This window comes from Pinus tabuliformis, chromosome Q (genome assembly GCF_031772625.1).
Source record: "Pinus tabuliformis cultivar Carrire ecotype Pingquan chromosome Q, CPIR1, whole genome shotgun sequence".
NCBI classification, from domain to species: domain Eukaryota; kingdom Viridiplantae; phylum Streptophyta; class Pinopsida; order Pinales; family Pinaceae; genus Pinus; species Pinus tabuliformis.
Genome location: NC_142296.1, coordinates 1,116,651,395 through 1,116,659,205, shown reverse-complemented (window position 1 = coordinate 1,116,659,205; position 7,811 = coordinate 1,116,651,395). Strand labels below are relative to the sequence as shown.

Sequence of the window (7,811 nt, the reverse complement as noted above, 5' to 3'; positions counted from 1 at the left end):
TTTATATTGCATAACCTTTACGAATTCTGTTTGAGATAAGCATCCTAGCAGAGTATTGACTGCTTTAGCATTTGTTTCATATTTCTTCTTATCGGCCGAATCTGTAGGAGTAGCTGAAGGAAAATTGTAGCATGTATCTATGATATCCCAAACTTCTGTACCAAGAGATTGAAGATAGGCAGTAACTCTTACCTTCCAATAATTGAAGTTTGTCCCATCAAAGATTGGTGGCCTGATTGATGCTTCCCTCTCGTAGTTGCTCATGATGAATGATCTTCCTTCAAGCGATCAAGCTTCTCTGAAGGACCCGCTCTAATACCAATTGTTGGAAATAATACTGAGAGGGGGGGTGAATCAGTATTATCAAGTTCTTTTAATAAATCTTCCTTATTTATTCTTTGAATTATTTTTGCATGTCAGTACCATGAACAAGGAAAACAGATAGTCACACCAAAGAACACCAGATGTAAGGTGGAAACCCAATGTGGGTGAAAACCACCTGCTGCAATATGTCTCTATCTTCTTTCAAATTAGAAACTCCTTTTACAATGGTTTTGTACTGGTGCAGTCTTTTACCAGTACGCAGGCTGCAACCTGCAGAGAGCTACAACTCTCTCTCATTTTCCAGTCTCTCCTGGAAGGGAGCTACAACCCCCTACTTCTTTTCTTTCAAGGACCACTTTTCATAAATTTTCAAACTAGATCCATAAACATCAAGAGATCATCAAGTACAGGTAAATCACCCAGCAACTGGAGTAACCAGATCAATAATAACAGTAAACTAAACCCAGAACACCTTATCAACAGAAAAATTCAGCCAACAAAAGGTCTTAAGATAGATTCGCAGTTTTTCTTTATCTGGCCTGCATGGCTCCGCACTTCACCTTCTGCTCCCCTGCGTATACCCGCAGAGAGCCTTCTGCTGCACCACGTACCCACGCACTGTTTCTTCAATCACGCCGCGTACTGTTACTGTAGGCACACACCCACAGATGCTATCGCGCCGCGTACTGCTACTGTAGCCACGCACCCACAGATGCTATCGCGTTGCGTACCTACGCACCTGCGGCTTCTGAAGCGTCGCGTACGTTCACTGAGCCTACGCACCTGAACCTCTGTCGCGCTGCATACCCACGCACTGCGCCTTCTTCTGCTCTGCGTACCCACGCACTGCTCCTTCTTCTGCTCTGCGTACCCACGCACTGCTCCTTCTTCTGCTTTGCGTACCCTCGCACTTGCACCGTTAATCACCTGCGTACTTCTGATTAGGGCCGAATTGGCAGTCCCCCAGCGTGCCTCAGATAGTCAGATGCCCAGATCTGATCATGCGCCCGAGAGATCACACTTCATAGATTCACTTTCAACTTTACTTTTATATAGATCAATATTTTAAAACCGATAACCCAATATTTCAGATCTTAGGATATTCAATTTGCAAAAGATGCTTTAGCCAAGTGATCTCCTTCCCTATTTATAGTCAAGCCCTTATTCACACCATGGGGCAAAACCATCAATAACCAATACAAGGGATCCAAACCGGGGCTAAATTAGATCGTATACCACGGGCCAAAACCATAGAATCAAGAACGACGGGCTAAATACCACGTGCCAAAACATAAGAAACCCCACGTGAGCGCGCTTCTCTCCCTTGAAGTGAGTGAACTGGAGTACGCACCTCATGAACGGGTAACCTGTGGGTATGAACGCACTTCCTGGCCAGCGTACCTGCGAGTACGCACCTTTTGAACCATTCACCTACGTACCTCTTAATTTCCAACATTTTGAGAGCCTGATCAGAGCATTGCCACTTGAGGGTGTTGCCATCAAGTACAACATCTGTAACATAGATCCATACCAGAATCATAATGCCAACAAAACATCTATGTTGTTGGTCAACAATAGGCAATAAATGCATAATTATGTCAATATGTTACTTAGTTGTTCCATGTCCTGGAATTATTCCTATTTTTTATACTGTTTGCAACAAATGTCCTTATATCCTGGTTAGTTTATTTGAAACACCATAGGATTAGATTACTACGTGTACCTTTATATCTTTCTACATGGAGATATAATATAAACTATGTATGTACTAGCTGAATTTACGTTAATTTAATTGAACGTTTAACTTCTTCTCTTATTAAACACTCAGGTGTTCTAGTCTTTCCTTCTAAAGTCAGGACTGTTCTAAGTTATTGTTAAATAGTTCATCCTGGAACTAACCTACTTCACCCATTTCTGTTACACAAGAAATAAAATAAATCTTACATACACTTCACCCATTTATTTTATGCAATAAATACAATAAATCTTACATACACAAAGTGAAAAGGTTTTATCACAATAAAGTTTACCAACATGAATGAGACAAAAAATAACTCATCATAAATATTAAGTCGAATACTTATCTTTATGCATTATCTGGTCCAGCCAAAAAATCACAGGAATAGGAGTGCTCCACCCAGCCAGTGAGAATGGAAATTATGTCCAATCCCCCCCTCCCCCCAAACCCCCTCCCCCCAACCATCCCACCCCCTCCCCTCTTAAGACAATTTCTTCCCAGAACAGTTACTTGACACAGACCACTCAAGATTATTCAGGGTATCAAGACCTTACCAGTCCAGCCCAAGAACTCAGACTTACAGCTTGTCTTAAGGATCCCACTAACCACCCACCAGCTCAAGGATGCCCTAAATGGAAGTGGTCTGCTAACCTTCAACAACATCATGTTTCAGGTTCCAAAGCTTGAAGCCTCTACTCTCTCGAACCGCCTTCCACCGGTACCAAGTCTTCAAGTTTGCCTCAGGGCTTATTCCCTCTCACCCTCTTGGCTCCCTTGTCCCAACTGAGATTATTTATCTCTTGGGAGAGGAATAATTGTCTTCTAACTCTCTGGTGAATGAAACTCTCTTTAGCACTATTTCCTGCAAGTTTATTGCTGGCCATAACTTATATTATTTATTCAAAGAAATAAAATAACATTTATATTTTACTATCCATCTTAGGCCTTTACATGGCCCCACAATTTTTACCAAGTCATTTGCGGTAACAAAACATTTACAACTTTATCGAGGGGTGTAAAATGAATGATTTCTTCTTTTCCTAGTATATCAAGGATTTGTGCATCTTAAATTTAAAATAGAAACAAGATTTATTTTCTCTTAAGTACCTTTTTTCTAACCCTGTTATAAATAGGGGGATTTGAAGCTTGGATCTCTTAGTTTTCACAGATTCACATTACTTCAATCACCAATTGAGTTGCCCCCGGGACCTCTCTAGTACATTTCAATTTAAAATAGAAAGAAGATTTATTTTCTCTCAAGTACCTTTCCTTTGTAGGATTCCGCAAGAAGCCATGTTAAGAAAAATACCTAAATGAACATGATCACTCTTTTAACAATGTTTACTACTAAGACGATAATTTTATAAACATGTTAGAAAATAAAAAAAAAAGATGGTTTAATGAGATGACTATGTATTATTATTGTTATATTAAATATTGTATATATACTAATTATAAAGAATTAAAATATAAAAATCATATATTCTAATAATAATTTAGTTTTAATAGTTTGACATCTTTGATTAATAATGATTTTTTGTCTCATCAAGTTATAAATGACAAAAAATACCACTACCTAATGTAAATAGCCTTAGAGAATGCCAATGAGTTGAGATTCAACTAGAGCCTAACTGCCTAACTAAGTTACAATAGGTTTTCCCACTTGAATATATGTGTGTGTGTGTGTGTGTGTGTGTTGGACGAGGGGGGAAGCAATTGAGGAGAGCCAACGTAGATCTATCTTAACTCTAGATCTATCAAGCATCGAGAGGGATCAAATCTCTCAAAGTGCAAACCTCTTTTTTGAGTGAAAAAATTAAGGAAAAGTTTGCACCTCGAGAAATTTGATACCTCTCGATGCTCGATAGATCGAGAGTTAAGATGGATCTATTTTGGTATATATATATATTTTAAATAACATTATAATTTAGTCAATTCCTATGATTTTTTTAATTTTAGTAAATTGAGATCTGTGATGAAGTAATTGTTTTAATGCTTGCATATGTTAAATTCCAGATCAACGTGGAGACACACCACGAGAAATAAATACTTCAATGGAAAAAAAATCATAAAATGGATCATAGATCCAAGGAAGCAGGTTATAAATTACTCCATAGTATGGAAAACACTATCCTCAACTTTCCCGTTGATCTGTAATTGGATTGTCTTGAAGGTTAAGGGTAGTAGGAGCATCAGGATTGGTCAAGATCCTTAGACCTGTGCAAGTGGATGATACAAATTATCAGACAACCTGAGAAGATCTTTCCACCTGAAATACATCTTCCGCCCGAAAGGCATTTGGTCGTATCTAGTCTCGGTTTGGGGAAGTCAAGGATGGTGATTTATGGAATCCCTTGAAATATAAGGTGTCAATTCCAATGAACGGAAATATTTTATTGATCTTTTAGCTAACACTATGACTAGACTATCCGAGGAGGACAAAGATAATATGTCTTGGTAAAAAAACACCAGGTTTGGTATTTTCACAACAAAGTTAGGATATACAACAAAGATGGAAGAGGAACTCACTAACAATCCAATTTGGTGGTGATGCTTTGTCAGGAAACACCATAGCCCATCGAAGTGCAATATTGCACTATGGCTAAGTCTGCACACATATTTATTAACCTGGGATAAAGGATTGAGTCGGGGATGGCAAGGCTTTAGTCGATTCTTGTTGTGTTGCAAAAATGTAGAAACAATTTTTCATTTATTTTTTGAATGTCCCTGCTTGAATAGAAGGTTCGGTCTCTTGCAAAAGCCTCTTTTAATCTCATGCATGTTAGTTTGGATACAATCTTTTGGAGTGGGTATCAGACCCATCAGTTCATGAAATACTTGTCTTCCTTGCTTCTTTTTCCACACCATTTGGTGGGAAAGAAATCTTGCATTATTCCAAGAAAAATACATTCTTGAAGAGATTGTGATGGGTGCCATCAATTCATCATGAAAATATTTCAAATGTGAGACAAAGCAAAAGAAAACAAGAGTCTTGATCATGCCTATTCTAGAGGCCAAGATCCCCTGGGGATTTTTGAACGGAGCAAGACAAGGACAACATTCCATCTGTTGTGTCAATGCAGTTTTATTTTTCAGTGAACTCTATTACATGCACATTCGATATTCTCCGAGAAGGGGTTCCAACTCTAGGGTAGAACTTTCATCCATATAGGTGTTGTTTTAAACAACAAACTACCACAACTTAAAGAAATTGCAAATCTTAGGTCACACAAAGATGGTGGTTGATTGGATCAGTGAAAAATAGGCATCTTTGTGCCCAACGTGTACCATCTCCTCAGAGTTGTCAAAAGGGAGATCCAAAAGTTGGAATGATACACATGCAAACACATATATAGGGAACAAACTAGTTTGGCGGTTAACCTTTCAAAAGATGTTATCCAAGGTCGAGTGCGTAGACCAGACTTGAGTTACATGAGTTTAAGGAAGGCTAGAGCCTCGAGGCCATCATGATTAACTTGTAGTCTTTTGCATGGGATCAAAGAAAATGGGACAGTTGGTACATGTCAAAAGATAAATCTAGATAATCATGTTGGTAATCTATGTTTATTTTTTATTTTTTTTTGTCGATATGCGAAGTTGTTACAACTCAAGACAAACCTATAAGTCCCCGGGATATATATTTCCTTTTGAAATAAATAATTTTTTCCAAGAAAAAAAAAATGTTTTAATAATTGTTGTGAATTGATAGTTATTATAAATTAATACTTGTAAACATTTACTAGTCATTTAACTTATATGATTAGAATAATTTATATGATATGTATCAATTCCATATTAAACATAAAAAGAAATGTAATTCCCTTGATAGTGAGAAAAAACATTTTTCAACCCAATAACACATTAAACAGGAAAAAACATACCATGCTTAAATTTATTAACACATCAATTATTTCCATTTAAATTAATTAGTGCCAAGAATGTTTGTTGAACGTCCCACCCAGTACATAATGTATAGCAATAACCGTGGTTAAGTACAACATAATTTATGGTTTGAATCCTTGGTAATTTTTGTTTCTGTCAGAGTGTGACAGCAACTAAATCAACTATAGACTTTAGAATTTAGAAGGCCAAAGATCACATATTATTGCAAATGCAAAAAGAAATCTGTGTGAAGGAAGCATACCTTGTCTTGAAGGGATGTTCAAACCAGGATGCTTTGCTGACAATTTATCAGAGACTCTAATTTTCCTCAGTCCAATATCCCATCCACCTAAATTTCTTCCAATTTTTCCTCCCAAAGCTCGACACAGAACCTGCTTGACAGAGAACAAGAAACCTGTAAGTAATTAAATATGGCGTTCAAGGCATTATATATAAAGAAATCAAGAAAGGGCGAAGGGGATAAGAATACTACCTGGTGGCCGAAGCAGATACCGAGGAGTTTAATGCCCATTGTATACAGTGTCTGCAACAATTTGCAGAGTTTCAAGATCCATGCATCGTTTCCGTGGGCATCATAACGACTCCCGGTGACCACAAAGCCATGATAGTTGCACAGATCTTCTGTTGCAGGAAATTGGTGATCAACAACCTTAAACAAATCCCAAGTTTCCTCTGGTTCGCTCAGCATGTTGGCAAAGAGAGTGAAATATCCGCCATATCTTTTCTTCAAATAGCCCTCATCAGGAGCACACAATAGAACGCCAAATCTCTTAGCCATTCTCCGACCTAGATTTCTTCAGCGCGGAGATGAGTAGCAATGGATGATGAGGAGGGGTATATATGTGGAGACCAGCAAGTAATCCGTGAGAAGAATGTTTTGCTGTTATAAGCTCCGGGACACACCCATGTAACCATAATTTTAACGTGGAGCTAGGAATGGGGACATTATCCGCAAAGTTTAATATCTGTTTTTTTTTAAATACTCTTTTTGGGCAAATTTGTAAAATGAAATTGTGAAGAGATAAAAATTATTGGTAAAAAAGGTTTTCTAAACCATAGAAAAAATGATTTTTATTTTATTTATTTTATTTTTTATTTTTATTTTTTAAAATCAAAATTTGATAGAGAAATTTTAAAATTTGAGTTTAAGTTGTTTAATTTATAAAATTGGATTGTTTTATGGGCTTTTTAAGGTGTTAAATTGTTGGATACCGGATAAATCAGCGCTCATGTGTGTTTCGTGACATGTGCTTAATTGTCTCTCGTGGATCTGTTTACTAACACTTGCGAGTTTTGGTGTAATCACAATTGTGATTTCAACAAGTGGTGTCAAAGCCAAATGTCTCGAGCTTGAATCACACTAGGCTCATGTGTGTTTCATGACATGTGCCTAATCGCCTCTAGTGGATCCATTAACTTTGTCAAGTATCTAGCTCTTCGCGTGTGTTTCGTGATATGTGACATGTGCTTAATCGCCTCTCGTGGATCCATTAACTCTGTCGAATATCCAACGCTTCACATGTGTTTTGTGACATGTGACATGTGCTTAATCACATCTCGTGGATCCATTAACTCTGTCGAATATCCAGCTCTTCACGTGTTTCTCTGACATGTGCTTAATCGCCTATGTGGATCCATTAACTCTGTCGATACGTTCATAGATTCATGTTAAAATCATGATACAAGTTTCAACATAAATCTATTTATACATTCAAAAATATATTTTAAACAACAAAACATTAATATTATTTAATTTGATTTGATTTAAATTTTTTTATGATAAAAATTAATATGATGTGATTTGATTTAAACTTTTTCCTATCCTAAAGATTGATGTGATTAGATT

At 37.1% G+C, this 7,811-nt stretch overlaps 1 pseudogene across 1 annotated transcript; it reads right to left on the bottom strand.

Moving 5' to 3' along the window:
- Window positions 1–6,135: 6,135 nt before the first annotated feature.
- Window positions 6,136–6,757, bottom strand: LOC149223432 (gamma-glutamyl peptidase 3 pseudogene; annotated as a pseudogene). Its single transcript, XR_016249681.1, has 2 exons — window positions 6,438–6,757; window positions 6,136–6,336 (listed from the first exon to the last, which is right to left on the bottom strand). The product of XR_016249681.1 is annotated as a gamma-glutamyl peptidase 3 pseudogene (transcript).
- Between the last annotated feature and the right edge of the window lie 1,054 nt (window positions 6,758–7,811).